Source organism: Triticum aestivum, chromosome 1B (genome assembly GCF_018294505.1).
Source record: "Triticum aestivum cultivar Chinese Spring chromosome 1B, IWGSC CS RefSeq v2.1, whole genome shotgun sequence".
In the NCBI taxonomy this organism is placed as follows: domain Eukaryota; kingdom Viridiplantae; phylum Streptophyta; class Magnoliopsida; order Poales; family Poaceae; genus Triticum; species Triticum aestivum.
The window spans coordinates 653,088,975-653,107,842 of NC_057795.1; positions in this window are offsets into that span (position 1 = coordinate 653,088,975).

Below are 18,868 nucleotides of genomic sequence, written 5' to 3' on the forward strand. Positions count from 1 at the left end.
AGGTTCGGCGCTTCTTCTTCTTCCTCCTCATCGCGCTCTTCTTCCCATTCCTCCGGCTCTCCGGCGCTGCTCGGCGTCAAGGCCGAGCCCGCGGCGGAGACGCCGCTCGGCCGGCGCACTCGCAGCGCCGACATCGTCATCAGCGGGGGCGGCCGGCGCGCCTCGTCCTCGTCGGCTCCTCCGCGCTTCGTCAAGCCAAAGACGGAGCCGGGGCTGGCGCCCGTGAAGACGGAGCCGGGGCTGGCGCCCGTGAACGCGGAGTTCGACGACGACGACGCGACCCTCGAATGGGCGCGCCAGGACTCCATCGCGTTGGAGAAGGCTCGCCGGGAGAAGGAGAAGGAGTGCCAATGCGCCGCCCTACGCCGCTTCGAGGAGCGCCGACGCGACCGCGAGGAAGGCGGGGTCGTCGTCTTATGCGACAGCGACGACGACGACGACGCGCTACCGCCTGTTCGCCAAGGCGACGCCGGGCAGGGGTCCAGCAAGGGCACCCGCGTCAAGGAGGAGAAGGCCGACGACGACGATGGCGGCGACGACTTCAGCCACTTTCTTTTACTTTAGATTAGGTTAATGTAATGTTTGGACGAATTCCGCCGAAACTTGTCATGGTTGGCCGAAATATAATTAGTTTTTATCATAACTTCGCCGAACGTTTTTTTTAAATACGCGCCTGGGGGCGGCCCTGGGGACCGACTTGCCCCCAGGACCATTTTTTGCGCCGGTTCACCCCAGGCGGCGCTTTTAGACGCCCCCTTGGGGCCAACGGCTGGAGATGCCCTAAGAAGGCATTTCAGGAAAATGCCTTCGACTGTAGGTGCTTTCACGGCATTTTCTCAAATTGCCACTAAATAGAAATGAATCCGAGGCTTTTTCAAGAAAAGCCTTCAAATCGAAGGTTTTGAGGTGTTTTCTTAATCGCCTCAGCAGCGTCGGCGTAAAAGACGGCCCCGCTAATTTGGCGCATGGCCGTTGCTGCGGCGACGGATTGGGACGGCGGCGGCGGACTGGGATGGCGCCGCCAGACAGTTGCTAAGGCGATGAGCAGCCACTAATTGGGCGCACGGCCGTTGCCGCGGCGACGGACTGGGACGACGGCGGCGGACCAGGTGGCACCGCCGGACAGTTGCTCAGGCGACGAGCAGCTGTCAAACTGGCCCCGTTTTACGACTTCTGCGGCCATACATGAGAATAACGCGCTGGCGGCGCGTTGCTCGAACTCTAGTTCCGGCATCGTCGTTTATCTCAGCTTTGGCCGCCGGCGATGCATGCATGTTCAGATGGTTAAGCGCTTTGTTGCTTTGCTAAATAATATGGCTTAGGCGCTGTAGTGGTAGGCGTTAAAAAAAAGTATTCCAATTGATGTTGTGCTTCCCGTATGACTCTTGACTTGTTCCTTTTTCTTGCGCGCGAGCTAACGGTACAAAGTTAGTCCCATACCGCTTACAGAGTAAGAGTCAGACCTACTTAAAATGGAGGACAAAGTCAACAGTTTCAAAGATGACAGCTACATGTGGCCTTTGGTGCAGGCTGGTTGATTTAGAACTCGCTTTCACTTGGTGGGCCGGGCCCCAAGCTTAATGCTAAAATAGCTAAGTGGCTAGACGCTATAATATATGAAGATCTGATCTAGGCTCGGCTGAGGACTATATAGAGTGACATGGAAAATACTGACGTGACAGGATCCTGACCGGTGATTTGACTGGATTTAAATAATTTTTCTCTCCACCTGATTAGCAGCGTCTGAGCTTTGGAGGCACTTTCGATAACGCCGCCGAACGTGGAGCTTTGGAGGCACTTTCAAAAACGCCACCGATTGTCAGTGTTTGGAGGCGATACTGAAATACGCCTTCCTTGATCTTTCCCTTCGGGGTTATTTCTAGCATTTTCGAGGAACGCCTCCAAAAACATGTAAAGGCATTTCTGTGACATTTAGATGCATTCTAAAATGCCTCGTAATGTCTGCCGTGTTGTAGTGTTCGGCATCAAAAGCAGGGGTTGAGATCTTCTACAGTACCGTATGATGCTGTAGTGTGGATGACATGTGGGTTTGGAGGCGATACTGAAATACGCCTTCCTTGATCTTTCCCTTCGGGGTTATTTCTAGCATTTTCGAGGAGCGCCTCCAAAAACATGTAAAGGCATTTCTGTGACATTTAGATGCATTCTAAAATGCCTCGTAATGTCTGCCGTGTTGTAGTGTTCGGCATCAAAAGCAGGGGTTGAGATCTTCTACAGTACCGTATGATGCTGTAGTGTGGATGACATGTGGGTTTGGAGGCGATACTGAAATACGCCTTCCTTGATCTTTCCCTTCGGGGTTATTTCTAGCATTTTCGAGGAGCGCCTCCAAAAACATGTAAAGGCATTTCTGTGACATTTAGATGCATTCTAAAATGCCTCGTAATGTCTGCCGTGTTGTAGTGTTCGGCATCAAAAGCAGGGGTTGAGATCTTCTACAGTACCGTATGATGCTGTAGTGTGGATGACATGTGGGTTTGGAGGCGATACTGAAATACGCCTTCCTTGATCTTTCCCTTCGGGGTTATTTCTAGCATTTTCGAGGAACGCCTCCAAAAACATGTAAAGGCATTTCTGTGACATTTAGATGCATTCTAAAATGCCTCGTAATGTATGCCGTGTTGTAGTGTTCGGCATCAAAAGCAGGGGTTGAGATCTTCTACAGTACCGTATGATACTGTAGTGTGGATGACATGTGGGGCTAGGTCCTACATGGTAGTGACTCTACAACATCATACAGTACTGCAGAAGATCCTAACCCCAAACGCAGTACCCCACTAGTGCAGAACCGGGCAATAGCACCGGTTCGTAAGGCCCTTTAGTGCTGGTTCCATAACCAGCACTAAAGTGTGGGCACTAAAGCCCCCCCTCCCCTTTAGTACCGGTTCAGCATGAACCGGTGCTAAAGGGAAACCACGTGGCACGAGCCAGCTCCAGGGGCCTGGAGCCCTTTAGAGGTTTGGGGAGTTTTAGTTTTATGATTTCTTTTTATTTAATTTTGTGTTTCCATTTTAATTCTTTTTCGTTTGCTGGTATTTTACGATACTACACATTGTACACGTTATATATATATATATATATATAATTTTTAGTAGAACCAATCATGCATATATATATATCATCAATGTCTCACAAACCATCATATTAATTAATTCACACATACACACATGTATAGCTATATACAATTTTTCCTACATATGCATGTTGCCTTCGAAGCCGGTGGCATTATAGCCTAATTGGTGCCTTCGGAGCACGATGACAATTGGAAGTGGTTTTCATGGAGGCGGTAGCGGGTAATAGTATTCTCCCTTCGGATTTATGACCTGGTCGAGGAAAAATCCCGATATTTCCTCTTGAAGTGCTTCTACGCGCTCCGTTTCTAGGAGCTTCGCCCGCACCTCTCTGAACTGTTAAGGAGATCAATATGCATGTGTATTAGTTGTGTGACTAGATATCGATAATGGTGTAAAAATTGTGAATAGTGTTTTGACAAGCGTACCCATTCCTGTCTTTGAGATCTGCTCCTTTCGGACGCCATCATACGAATGTTCTCGCAAACGCAGAATGCACACAGATCAGTCCCCTGCGCCTGCTTCAGGGCCTTTACGAGAATGGAATTTGATTAGATAATAATTAATCAAGCATGATAATTAAAGGGATGACAGCTAGCTAGCTAGCTAGTACTACTTAATTACTTACCTTGGGTCTTCCCCATTTAAGCTTTTCTTTCCATTCGCCGTCCGTGACCCTGATGAACCTTGCCCAAGCTCTGCCCGCCGACAAAGAAAATGAATAAAGGGGTTATTAAATAGTTCATATCATGAAATGACGAACTAAATAGGCCGAGATATATAATTAATAATGATTAAAATTACCAGTTGACTATCCCAAACAAGATGTTATAGTCAGTTTTTTCTTTGAGTAGTGAGTCCAGTATTTCAACTGTTCCGGCATCAACTTTAATGATACACAAGACCCAGTGAAATCTGCATGCACACACGTTTGCATGTCTTAATTAAGCGGGCATATGTAAGCAAAAACATGTAGCTAGCTAGTAGGCAAAAACAAAGAATTTATAGTACAAGACAGTGTGACTCACTGGAAGTTGTAAGGAAGTAGTATATCTTCATTGTATTTGAGGCGCTTCATGAACTCTAGCATGCTGTCCTCTACGGCCTTTTGATGACGTTCATCTATTTTCCATGTGTATTCATTAACGGTGTTTGGGTCAATGAACCCAATGCCATAGCGTCCACCTTTTCTCATTTCATACATCTTCATCCTGCATATAATACCATAGAAAAGAATATAGTGAGGATAATTACAGGTAATGATTGATCAAAAGGATCACTACATCTAGCTTGAGACTTAAATTACAGAAAGAAATCACTTACATACAAGAGCAACTGACGATAGATTTGTCAAGTGCGTCTTGATTGTATAACTGAAACAGTTCAGAATACTCAACGGACACAGCTTTCTCATGGTAGTAATGCTCCTCCTTGACATTCACCATGAGGGACAATTGATCAGAAATCTTGGTAATTTTCATGTACCATTGATGCAATTCATACATTCTCATTGGGAGGTTCTTGACCTTGTCTGGCTCGACCAAAGGTTGGCCCCGGACATATTCCCGTTTTATTTCATCCTCTCTAAGCACAGGCATGGGCTCGATCTCGAGGAATTGTCTAACGGTGATTTTGAGAACTTCAGCCTGCATTATATGCTTCTCCGTTATTACCACATTGCCCACCTTAGAAACGTAAACTGTTTGCCCACAATAATATTGGGCGCGCGTACTGTCACGTGTTGTTGGCACAACAAGCGAGGGGATCGATTGTGCCGCCTGTTCTCCCAGCTGGGGAATGGTTTTCCCGCATTTTTTGACAGCTGCTTCTTGTTTGCTCGATCCCGAGCTCACCTCCTTACGTACACGTTCTCGATTTAACTTCCTGATGTGGCGCTCATAGTCTATGTCAACAGGCTTGGGAGCTGGTGGTTGAGCCATACGAATGAAGTGGTCAATCGTTTCCTCAGGCACTTTCTCCCTTGGCGGCGTTGGCGGTTTCGGTGCAAAATGGGCTTCCACCTCGGACTTCGATATGGTTGCGATTTCCTCCTCGGACCTGTCATAAGCCCTCTGCGGAAGAGGCGTGAGGCTTGAACCATATTTATATCGCTTGCCTCCGCCTGTACTTCCTGCACTACCTCGACTCGTACCGCTACGCACCATAGCTGCGGGGTGTCTCTTCTGTGATTGCTGAGGCGGCGGAGACGGCTGACGGGGCCGAGTTGGACGAGGAGGAGTGGCCGCCTGAAGCTGTGCCGGACTTGGAGGAGGAGTGGCCTGAGGTTGTGCCGGACTTGGAGGAGGAGTGGATGTCTGATGCTGTGGAGGACTTGGAGGAGGAGGAGTGGCCTGACACTTTGCCGGACTTGGAGGAGGAGTGGCCTGACACTTTGCCGGACTTGGTGGACTTGCAGGAGCGGGAGACTGCTGACTCGATGGCGGACTTCGACGAGGAGTCGGCTGACGCGGTGTCGTGGCCTTCGAAAGATGATGCAATCCTTTTTCCATAGGATGATACGATGTTTGGCGTCTCCGAGAAAGCGCTCGTCGTCACCTCCAGGATAGTCAAGCTCTAGCTCCAAATATGGGTCCACCACCTCATCAACCAAGACACGAGCATAGCCCGCTGGAATTGGGTTGCAATGGAAGGTTGCCTCGGGGGGATTTGTAAAAGCAACGACGTTCGCCACCTTCATGGATATGTTCTTCATTTTGACGTGTAGCTCGCAACTAGTGTTCTCCGTGATGTCATCCACGGGGTATCTACCCAGCATTGCGTTGTCCGGGGCGGAACCCACGCGACTTCTCGGCATGGATGGGGCGGTGCTATCCAATGCTGGATCATTCGCTAGCTGCTGCAGCTGCTGAGACCCCCTTTGCTGGGTAACTGAGTCGATCTGCTCCTGCTGCCGCTGGAATTTGACTACCAATTCCGCTTGACTTGCTTCTAGGCCTTGAAGGCGTTCATAGTCCCGCTTCCTCTGCTCCTCCTTCATCTTCCTCTTCTTCTCCTCCGCAATCTTCGTTCTCGCACGGGTTCTGTAGTCGGTGTTCCAGTCTGAGAACCCCTCATACCACGGAATAGCGCCCTTGCCTCGTGTTCTTCCCGGGTGTTCAGGATTTCCCAGGGCACGCGTAAGATCGTCGTTCTCTCTGTTGGGCTGGAACACCCCCGATCGTGCCTCTTCTATTGCAACAAGTATCACATCTCGGCTCCCTTCAGACTTGCCCTCGTCGAAACATTGCCTGTCTTCGGGTCCAACTCCCCCTCATGCGCATAGAACCAAGTCCTGACCCTGGGGGGCCAGCTTTTAGTAACCGGAGTGGCACCTGCATCCTCCATCTCTTTCTCAGACTTATCCCACTTAGGCATTGCCACCGCATAGCCACCTGGCCCAAGCTTATGGAACTTATCCTTTTTTTCGGCATTCTTCTTGTTTATTCTCGACCGTTCCTTAGCTAATTCCGAATCCTTGAATTTCACAAAATCGTCCCAATGAGCACGTTGGTTCTCTAGTGTTCCCTCGAATACTGGAGTCTTCCTTTCTCCCTTGACGTACTTGTCCCATTCACGATTCTTGTGGTTCTTGAATGCAACCGCCATCTTCCTAAGAGCAGCGTCCTTGACTTTCTACACATCTGCTTCTGTGAAATGATTTGGTAGGGTGAAATGTTCCATGAGAGTATCCCAAAGCAGATCTTTTTGATTCTTGTCGACAAAAGTAACATCTGGACGTGGAGCAGCGTCCTCTTTGCCTTTTTGTCTTTTGTCTTTTGCTGGCTCTCTCCATTCTTGAAGGGAGATCGGGAGTTGGTCCTTCACAAGAACTCCGCACTGATGAATGAACTTGTCCGCAATCTTCTTAGGCGCTAATGGTTCGCCATTAGGTCTGACTGCCTCGATATTGTACTTTACGCCCTCCTTCAACTTTTTGTTTGGGCCTCGTTTCGTCCTTTTGCCTGAAGATTTGCTCGATCCGGATGGCTGAAAGAACAAAGATCGATTCGTTAATATATCTTCAAGTCATTTAAAACATGTGATGATCACCAGATACCTTCTTATATAAATATATATACCTCGCCGGTCTTTGTTGTTTCAGGATCAACATGTTCTTCGTCATCGTCATAATCGTAGCTCATGACTTCATCAATTCGATCGTCGCGATCGAATATCATATCACCCTCTCCGGTGTTGTTTAGAAATTCGGAGCCGTCATAATCTTCTTCATTCTGATCATCATCTGGCCCGCGTATCATATCGAACATGGTCTGTTCTCCCTCTCTGTCGGTATTGTCTGCCATAGCTTTTATTTAACTAATTCAAAAGAAATATAAGACAATTTAGTATTCAAATTACATCGTCTCGAATAATAGATATAATCTCGAATACTTTGTCTAGAATAATAGATATAATCTCGAATACATCGTCTCGAATAATATATAATATTGAATAGTACATCACTGGCTAGCTAATTAAAGATCGAATACTACAGAAGAATCTAGGACACTCGCGGTTCCTGCGGCGCGGGCGGTGGACACCCAAAGAGAAGGGACACTCACAGGATCATAGCTGAAGTGAGATCCCCGAAGATACTGCCAGGTATTGGAGAACCTGCCGCCCTCTAACGCAACCATGTAGCGATGGACGTGCTCGTCCTCCTCCCTGACACGGCGACGTACCACCTCCGGCCGGGTCGGGTCCCTCCGCACCGAAACTGGCCCACGCGAACGCCACCAAACGAGATCAGGGTTGACGACGGGACCCGGGGCCGGGTTCCTCATCAAGCGGCGCGCCCCTCCAGGCAGCACCTCCCAGTTCCAGCCCGGCGGAGCCCAGTCTCAGACATGGGTCGGCTGGACGTCGTCGCGGACGGGCCAACAGCGAGGATGCGGGCCGGGCATTGTCGAGAACAAATACTAGCTATATGCCCGCAAAAAGTAATATTTTTTTAATGATTGGATTTTGATAACTAAAATTTCTAATATTTCTACTATTTCAAAAATCTATATACTATTTCATACTAATTAAGCATCTAACACTAAAAACAGAAAACACAACTTCTATACATCCATTAAAAAACTGAAAAACAACATTATATAAAAAATTTCCATACTAATTAAACACTAATTATATCCATCTAACATGCATTCATACATATATAATAGTGAAAAAATAATAATCTAAATAATCTAAACTAATTAAACATACAAAATACGTATATACTAATTAAACACTAAATAATCTAAACTAATTAAACATACAAAATACATATGTACGTGTGTGTGTGTGTTCATGCATGCTTGTGTGTGTGTGTATGGGCTCGGGGAGGGGCGGCGCCCATGGGGGCCGCCAGGGGCGAGGGAGAGGGGTTAGAGGGGGAGAGCTCACAGCGGGCGATGGCGACGGCGAGGCGATGGCCGGGGCGGCGACGGCCAGGACGGCGCGACGGGGACGAGCCCGGGGCGGCGACGGAGACGAGGGCGGCGACGGGGACGGGGGCGGCGGCGGGGACGGGGGCGGCGACGGAGACGAGCGGCAACGGAGACGATCGAGGGCGCCGGCGACGGCGATGGAGACGGAAACAGAGGAACAAACAGAGAGGGAAACTGAAATTTTCGTAGCTGTTGTATATATAGAAGGCACCTTTAGTACCGGTTGGAGCCACCAACCGGTACTAAAGGCCTGTTTTGGCCAGGCCAAGCGGCGGGAAGCGACCCCCTTTAGTACCGGGTGGTGGCACAAACCGGTACTAAAGGCCCCCCCTTTAGTACCGGTTTGTGCCACGACCCGGTACTAAAGGGGTCGCGCTGCCATCCCAAAGTTTAGTCCCACCTCGCCGGGCGAAGGGCAGCCGCACTAGTTTATAAACCCAGCCACGGCTACCACTTCGAACTCCTCTATATAGCTAGCAGGCTTGTGGGCCTAAACTCTGCGCGCTGTCCTGTGAGTCTGCTGGGCCTTTAAGGCCTGTAATTACACACCTGTGGCCTATCAGGCCCACAGGGCAGCGCCCCAATTTTTTTATAGTTTTTTTTCTTTTCTGCTTTATTTTCTTCTATTTATTTTTGCGTAGTTTTTTGTATAGTTTTTTCTTTTCTGTTATATTTATTTTCTTCTATTTATTTGTGAGTAGTTTTTCATCTAGTTTGCCAAAATTCAACATTTTCAGAGTTCATTTTGTAGTGATTTTCAATTTCACGGTCATTTTGTAAACGATTGAAAAATAGCAAATACAATTTTTTTCTTTTCTGCTTTATTTTTTCTTCTATTTATTTCTGAGTAGTTTTTTCTTTTCTGCTATATTTATTTTCTTCTATTTATTTTTGAGTAGTTTTTTTATATAGTTTTTTTCTTTTCAGCTATAGTTTTTCTTTCTTTTCTGCTATTTTTTCTGTTAGTGCCCGTAGTTTTCAAATTTGAATAGTTTAAATTTTGAATTATTTGAAATTAGTGTGAATTTGTTTGCACATAAAATTTCTTCGCGTTTCAAATGCCAAAAACATAACTACCCTAACTATTACAGAGATTCCCCTCTCGGTGCGAAACACAGAAGAAAATGATGATAGCTAGTGAAGCCGATCACATCCCAGATCTTTGGGTGTGAAACTTTTTTTTCGCGTGTGTCCCTTTGCGCTGTAACCATAGAAAATCTTCATCATTTAACGGGATGCTCGGGTGAATATTCACTGTGAATGGAGTAATTTCATCAAACTTTTCATAATCTTCTGACTTGTCTGTCTTGTCATCCACTCCCACGATGTTTCTCTTCCCAGAAAAAACTATGTGCCGCTTTGGCTCATTGTACGATGCATTCGCTTCCTTATCTTTTCTTTTTCTTGGCTTGGTAGACATGTCCTTCACATAGAAAACCTATGCCACATCATTGGCTAGGACGAATGGTTCGTCTGCATATGCAAGATTGTTGAGATCCACTGTTGTCATTTCGTACTGCGGGTCTTCTGTTACCCCGCCTCGTGTCATATTGACCCATTTGCACCGAAACAAAGGGACCTTTAAACCACGTCGATAGTCAAGTTCCCATATGTCCTGTATATAACCATAATATGTTTCCTTTCCCGTCTTGGTTTCTGCATCAAAGCGGACACCACTATTTTGGTTGGTGTTCTTCTTATCTTGGGTGATCGTGTAAAATGTATTACCATTTATCTCGTACCCTTTGAAAGTCATTATATTCGAAGATGGTAACTGGGACAACAAGTACAGGTCATCTTCAATAGAGGTGTCATGCATGATACGTGTCTGCAACCAGCTGGCGAAACTCCTGGTTTGTTCACGTGTAATCCAGTCATCAGACCGCTCCGGGTGTTTGGAGCGTAGCAAATTCTTGTGTTCATCCATATACGGAGCCACCAAGGCGGAATTTTGTAGAACTGCGTAGTGTGCTTCAGTGAGAGAATGTCCGTCCATACATATTATTTGTTCCCCTCCTAGCGTGCCTTTTCCATCCAGTCTGCCCTTATGCCGCGATTCAGGAACACCAATCGGTTTAAGGTCAGGAATAAAGTCAATACAAAACTCAATGACCTCCTCATTTTGATGGCACTTGGAGATGCTTCCTTCTGGCCTAGCACGGTTATGAACATATTTCTTTAAGACTCCCATGAACCTCTCAAAGGGGAACATATTGTGTAGAAATACAGGACCCAAAACGTTAATCTCTTCGCACAGGTGAACTAGGACGTGTGTCATGATGTTGAAGAAGGATGGTGGGAACACCAACTCGAAACTGACAAGACATTGCACCAAATCATTCTGTAACATTGGTATGATTTCTGGATCGATTACCTTCTGAGAGATTGCATTGAGAAATGCACATAGCTTCACAATGGCTAATCGAACATTTTCCGGTAGAAGCCCCCTCAATGCAACCGGAAGCAGTTGCGTCATAATCACGTGGCAGTCATGAGACTTTAGGTTCTGGAACTTTTTCTCTGCCATGTTTATTATTCCCTTTATATTCGACGAGAAGCCAGACGGTACCTTAATACTGAGCAGGCATTCAAAGAAGATTTCCTTCTCTTCTTTGGTAAGAGCGTAGCTTGCATGACCCTGATGTATGCCGTCTTCTCCGTGCATACGTTGCTGGTCCTCCCGTGCCTCAGGTGTATCTTTTGTCTTCCCATACACGCCCAAGAAGCCAAGCAGGGTCACGCAAAGATTCTTCGTCACGTGCATCACGTCGATTGCGGAGCGGACCTTTAGGTCTTTCCAATATGGCAGGTCCCAAAATATAGATTTCTTCTTCCACATGGGTGCGCGTCCGTCAGCGTCCTTTGGAACAGGTTGTCCACCAGGACCCTTTCCAAATATCACCTTCAAATCCTTGACCATATCATGTACATCAGCACCAGTACGGTGGCGAGGCTTCATCCGGTGATCCGCCTCACCTTTGAAATGCTTGCCTTTCTTTCTTACGGGATGCCTGCTCGGAAGAAATCGACGATGTCCCAGGTACACATTCTTCTTACAACTATTCAAATATATACTGCCGGTATCATCCAAACAGTGCGTGCATCCGTGGTATCCCTTGTTTGTCTGTCCTGAAAGATTACTGAGAGCAGGCCAATCATTGATGGTCACGAACAGCAATGCCTTTAGGTCAAATTCTTCCTGTTTGTGCTCATCCCATGCACGTACACCTGTTCCATTCCACAGTTGTAAGAGTTCTTCAACTAATGGCCTTAGGTACACATCAATGTCGTTGCCGGGTTGTTTAGGGCCTTGGATGAGCACTGGCATCATAATGAACTTCCGCTTCATGCACAACCAAGGAGGAAGGTTATACAAACATAGAGTCACAGGCCATGTGCTATGGTTGCTGCTCTGCTCCCCAAAAGGATTAATGCCATCTGCGCTTAGACCAAACCATACGCTCCTTGCGTCATCTGCAAACTCCTTCCCGTACTTTCTTTCGATTTCTCTCCACTGCGATCCGTCAGCGGGTACTCTCAACTTTCCGTCTTTCTTACGGTCTTCTCTATGCCATCGCATCGCCTTGGCATACTCTTTGTTTTGGAACAAATGTTTCAACCGTGGTATTATAGGAGAATACCACATCACCTTGGCAAGAATCTTCTTCCTGGGGCGCTCGCCCTCGACATCACCATGCTCATCGCGGCTGATCTTATAGCGCAATGCACCACATACCGGGCAAGCGTTCAAATCCTCGTACTCACCGCGATAGAGGATGCAATCATTAGGGCATGCATGTATCTTCTGCACCTCTAACCCTAGAGGGCAGACAGCGTTCTTTGCTTCGTATGTACTCTCGGGCAATTCGTTGTCCTTTGGAAGCATATCCTTTATCATTACCAGCAACTTTCCAAATCCCTTGTTAGATACACCATTCTCTGCCTTCCGTTGCAGCAATTCCAGTGTGGTGCCCAGCTTTTTCTTGTCACCTACGCAATTCGGGTACAACAATTTTTTGTGATCCTCTAACATGCGCTGCAACTTCTTCTTCTCCAAATCACTTGCGCAGTTTCTCTTTGCATCGGCAATGGCCCGACCTAGATCATCAACAGGCTCATCTGATGCCTCTTCTTCAGTTTCTTCCCGCATTGCCGGCTCAGCTTCTTCCCGCATTATCGGCTCAGCTTCTTCCCCCATTGTTGTATCATCGTATTCAGGGAACCCATGGCCAGGATAGCTGTTGTCATCCTCTTCTTCTTCATTGTCTTTCATCATAACCCCTCTTTCTCCGTGCTTGGTCCAAACATTATAGTGGGGCATGAAACCGGACTCAAACAGGTGGACGTGAATGGTTCTTGACGTAGAGTAATTGCGACCATTCTTACAGCCAGCACATGGACAAGGCATAAAACCATCTGCCCGCTTGTTTGCCTCAGCCGCAAGCAGAAAAGTATGCACGCCCTCAACGAACTGGGGAGAGCATCGGTCATCGTACATCCATTGCCGTCTCATCTTCATTACACAACACCGAATAGACCAAATTAATACAAGTTCATACATAAAGTTCATACAACACTTAAATGCAACAAACAAATAACTCTCTAGCTAAAGCATTTAAATGCAACAACAAATGCGATCAAGATCGCAACTAAGGTAACAATTGATCCAACAGCATAATGATACCAAGCCTCACTATCGATGGCATATTTTCTAATCTTTCTAATCTTCAAGCGCATTTTCTCCTTCTTGATTTTGTGATCATCGACGACATCGGCAACATGCAACTCCAATTCCATCTTCTCCCCCTCAATTCTTTTCAATTTTTCTTTCAAGTACTCGTTTTCTCTTTCAACTAAATTTAACCTCTCGACAATAGGGTCTGTTGGAATTTCCGGTTCACATACCTCCTAGATAAAGATATCTATGTCAACTTGATGGGCATAATTTATCATAAACACGAAATGTAACAAATAGTTTTAAAAGAGAATATACCACATCCGAATCATAACAAGGACGAGGGCCGACGGGGACGGATATCAAAACCATGGCACTATGTATAACAAATAACGTACGGGTAAGATAATTATTATACGAGTAACTATATATCCAAATCACACAAACATCAATTTTTTATATAAAATTTCATGAACAAGAGGCTCACCACAAGGTGGTGCCGGCGACGGGACGGTGCGGGCGATCGACGGTGGTTACGACGGAGATTTAGAAGGCACTAAGTAAACCACACCTACATATGCAAACTAAGTGTTATTTTAACCTCAAATTGCATATAAATCAAATACTAGCACATATATATATATATATATATATATATATATATATATATATATATATTTCCTCCCAAATTACTAAACTCACAAATTAATAACTATATAAAGCATTGCAAGAGCTAATCTAGCAATGAGAGATGAAAGGACAAAGTTGCTAACCTTTGTGATCATTTGAATGGATGGGGGCCTTCAAATCTTGACAAATTTTGGGTAAAATGTGTGATGAGCTCGAGAAGAAGAGGGGAAGAACAGAGAGGAGAGGGGAAAGGGGAAGAACAGAGCGAGCTCGGGTGGACGAAGGGTTTATGTAGGACGACCTTTAGTACCGGTTCGTGCCAAGAACCGGTACTAAAGATGCTGGAGGGGGCCCAGACTGACAACATCCTGCCACCACTCTCATTAGTACCGGTTCGTGGTACGAACCGGTGCTAAAGGTTAGCCACGAACCGGTACTAATGAGAGCGGCCCGGTTAGCCGTTGGAACCGGCACTAATGTATACATTTGTGCCGGCTCAAATACAAACCGGCACTAATGTGCTTCACGTTTGACCCTTTTTCTACTAGTGCCCCTTCCATCCGTGGAACGATCCGCTTGTCAGAAATCCAATAAACCAGAAGCAAATAAAGAGGGCTTCGCAGGATTCGGACCGCCGCCACATAGGACCCCGACACACCCAAAAAAGGTTGAGCCTGTGCATTTGGAGTGGTGTGCAATGTTTTCACGAGACCCCCCCCCCCCCACCCCACCCCTTTCTCCGCTCTCTCCACTCCAATCGCCGCCGCTTTCCACCCCAATTCCCATCATTTTTGGTTCCGCCACCGCATGGACCCGGTCGACGAGCTGTCGGAGCCGGTGGAGGTGGGATCCACAGAAGGCGGCGGCCCGGAGGATCAACTTGGCGACATGACAAGTCTGCCGCCTAAAAAAGAAGGCAAAGGATCAAGAAGCTGGGAATAAGAAGGGCAGCGGGCGCGGCGGCGGTGCCGGGCCAACCAGGGCTAGGAACGCGGGCCGCCGCCGCCGCAGTCATCTATGTACGCACCGTCCTGGCCGGAGCAATGTCATCAAGAAGAGCTTCGTCATGATGCATTGTTGGTTGAAGTTGAAGGGGCAACCTAGGTGGCAAAATGTTATTGCCAATTCCATCAAGAGCGCTGACGTCAGCAATAAGGAAGATGCCAATGATACAATCGACCAAACAAAAGAGCCGCCCAACAATGTTAGAAGTGGGGTTCCGGAGAAAGAAATGGGAGGAGGAAAAAGAGAAGCGAGAAAGGGCAGCAGCCAAGATGACGGGGAGGTTCTATGGCATCTTGGTGATGGAGGAAGTACGTGTAAGAGCTCCGAAATGAATGAGAAAATGTAGGCAGAGAGGTTTAACATCTTAATGGTGGCGACCAATAAGAAGGCCAAAATTTTGAAGAGAGGAGAGTTGAACTTGCATCAGCTTTGAAGTAGAGAAAAATGTTGACCATGAGGATCAACGAGTTGGATTCCGAAGCGGCGATGATTGTGCCAGCCATTCTTGTCAAGATGTTGAAGTGCTTGGCGACCGAGATGGAGGAGCCGACGGTAGGGTGAAAGTGAAGGCTCTGACAGCCGGTCTGGCAGGGCAAAAATGCGTGGCGGCTTCGACAGCCGATCACTCAGTGACATGTAGCGGGAAGGAGGAGGGTATTTTGCGCGAGAACGTGTAATTAAGTAATTGCATCCGCACATTTGACCCTAATTATTCTTTTCTTTTTTCAAAATCTGATCCTTTTGATGATGCCATCCATCGTGACGTTTTCGTTGCACAGGGGACGTCATGGTTAATAAAGTTTTTCCCTGGGCGGCAACCTTGCTTTAGTAAAACCGTAATTAAATATCTGGCCTTCGGCCTTTTCGCGAAAAGCTCCCATGGTAAGATGAGGATCTCCATTCAAGTGCTACGACCTAAGACGCCTGAAGTTTGTGAGATTCACACATAATCAGCAGCTGCTTCTCTGTCATCCAAGAGATTACTTTTGTTTTGCTCTCATGGTATGTAAGCCTGGAGTTCTATTTCCTATCTCAACTTCGTTTCATTTCAATGAAGATGGAACAGGGACGATGCCTCGATGCTTTCTGCTTCTAAAAAAATAAGTTAAAAAATTAGCATTAGAGAAGTGATTGCACCATGCGCATCGTTAGATAGTCAGACCATCATTTACATCGTTCATTACAGGACAAGATGGGAAAAAAATTGTTAGGCCACGCGTAAGCCGGACAAGAACCCCATATCGAACAGATCATAAAGCTTAACACGAGCACTGAAGGAACAACATACAAATATAATTTACATTATTAGCGATACTGCTGTCCCAAGGGTTCAGGATATTGTTAAGATCACCCATGCGGAAGACTGGTCCACCTAGGTTATCGTCCAGAGGAGTGGTATTACGACTACAGATCTTCTGGTGGGGAACCCATAGACACGCAAAAGCTAAGCTAGATGCCAAGTGCACAAGTGAATCTAAGATCAAACATAAGAACTAGCAAACCCGATAGACAGACTTCATCTTGACACCAAGACTTTATAGACGCCTCAAGTTCCTTGGTCCTCATTGCTGGATCACTACCACCAGTCATCGGCTCCATCCCCAGCATCACCGGGATCGTACAAATCGTCAAAACCCCCGGCAATGTCGTCGTCGTAGTAGTCATCGTCACCGAAGTGGTCATCACCACTCCCGGCGCTGTCATCACGACCATCGTCTGCATCAGAAACAAGTTCAGCATCCTGCACGCCCTCTTCCTCGTTGTCCATGGATAAACCTAGTTTTTCCTCCTCATCGTAGTGCTCATTCATGGCCTCCACAGCCTAGAAGAACACATAACGTATGGTGTTAAGCCGTGACATTGCTTAGAGGATAATTCTAATGCATAATGGTGGTGGTCGATGTTACCGTTTCGAAGGTGCTATGGTCGGCTGGAGCGAATGGGGAAGAACAGTTGTTGTCCTCCTCTTGGTAGTACTCATTCGTGTCATTCACGGCCTAGAGACGAATGCATATCGGCGTCAAGCCGTGACATTACCCAAAGAATGCATATAAAGGTGGCGGTCGACTACTGGTCGTTGAGTTCGTTGGCTTACCGTCTGGAAGGTGCCATGGTAGGTGGCAAGGAACGTCGACGCGCCTCCCCAACCCGCACCACCTGCTCGCTTTGCGCCTCCTCCTTCTGGTCCGCACTAGTGCAGAACCGGGCTATAGCTCCAGTTCGTAAGGCCCTTTAGTGCCGGTTCTGTAACCGGCACTAAAGGGTGGGGACTAAAGCCCCCCCCCCCCCCCCCAGTACCGGTTCTGCATGAACCGGGGCGAAAGGCCCATCACGTGGCACGAGACCGCGCGGTGGTCTGGGGACCTTTAGTAAATGTTTGTTTTTTTTTTAAATTTGATTTTTTTTCTAATTTTCATTTTTTTGAATTATTTGATGATTTAGTCTTTAATCACCGCTCTAATCACCCTTCATCATTCTAAATCGTCTAACTTCCCAGTCGGTCACCCATCCTCTCACTACTCCAGGCTGAGCACACTTAACTTCCGAGTTCTATTTACCCTAGTTTCCAAGTCTTTACTTGTTGTTTACCTGACAATAATAAGCTGTCTATCCTATTAACTCTCAGGAATTTAGCTTGACCATGAAGTCACATGTTTCATCGTTTGAGTTTGAAACTATTATTCTAAAACATAATTATTATTTAATAACAGAAATATTTCTTGAATAAGTAGTTTGACCATAGTTTGAACACAATTTGACCAAAAGTCAAATAAAATAAAATAATTATTTATTAACACTAATATTTCTTGAATAATTAGTTTGACCACAATTTCACCAGATTTAACAAAAATAAAAAAAAATTGAAATTTGAGCATATCTTTTTTTCCTTTTAGGATTTGAGGATTCTAAAAATTTGCAAACAGGCCGTAGGTGGTCTCCATCGGATGCGGAGTTTCGTGCTGATTTTTTTTGATATATTATATGTGTTTTTTCGACATCGTATGCAAAAAATATGGCTGTTTTACTTTTTTATAACATTTTTTTGCAAACATGTCCAAATTTAAGTTTTTTAGTTTTCCTAACTAGTAGATGTAGTAACATAATTACATTTCGAAAGATTTTAATTTTTGAAATTTTATCATTTTCTTTTGTTTTTTGCAAAACTGAAATGGTGATACACGGGGTGGGGGGGGGGGTGTTAGAGTTTCAAAATTGCCCTTTAGTCTTGTTTGTGTCTCCAACCGGGACTAAAGGTTAAACCCATTTTGTCCCGATTTGTGACACAAACCGACACTATAGGTTAGACCTTTAGTCCCGGTTCGTGTCACAAACCGGGACTAAAGGGGCTCGTGGGGCCCCGGCCTGACGCCAGCCTGCTACCATCCCTTTAGTATCGGTTTATGATACGAACCTGTACTAAAGGTTCAACACGAAGCGGTGATCATTAGTGCCGGTTAATTTACAAACCGAAACTAAAAGGCTGAACATTAGGTCATTTTTCTACTAGTGCCGGCACCACTTGCGCCCGTTGCGCCTCGCGAGCGTTTAGCGTTGCCGCCGCCGGCTCCCTTGCCCTTCCGTCCGGCTCCGGCGGCGGTGGCCGCCTTGTTCACGCCCAGCTTCTTGCGGTAGGCCTTCCCCACGCACTCGATCTTCGATCTGCGACCTTAGGGTTTCGATCGCTTAGCTTTCTTGTTCTTGGTAACTGCGGGTGTGCGAGAGATTCGCGGGGGTGTGGTGCTGTTACTTATTGCGGGGAGGTGGAGATATTTTATCCACGAGCCTGAGGAGATTTGCTCTATTCGCGCCCTTGTAGAGTTTGCATGCACGACACGTTCGGGCCGAGCGTGCGTTCCATGGACGAAGGCCACGCGTGACACGTTCGGGCGCGTGGACAGACTGGCCAACAATGGCTCGTCATTTTGGGCAGGGACGCGGCAGAGGCCACTACGGATGTGACATGACTTGGACTGACCACTGGCCAGGACGTGTCACGTACCACTGACTGCATCGGGTCAGGACGCGTGTGT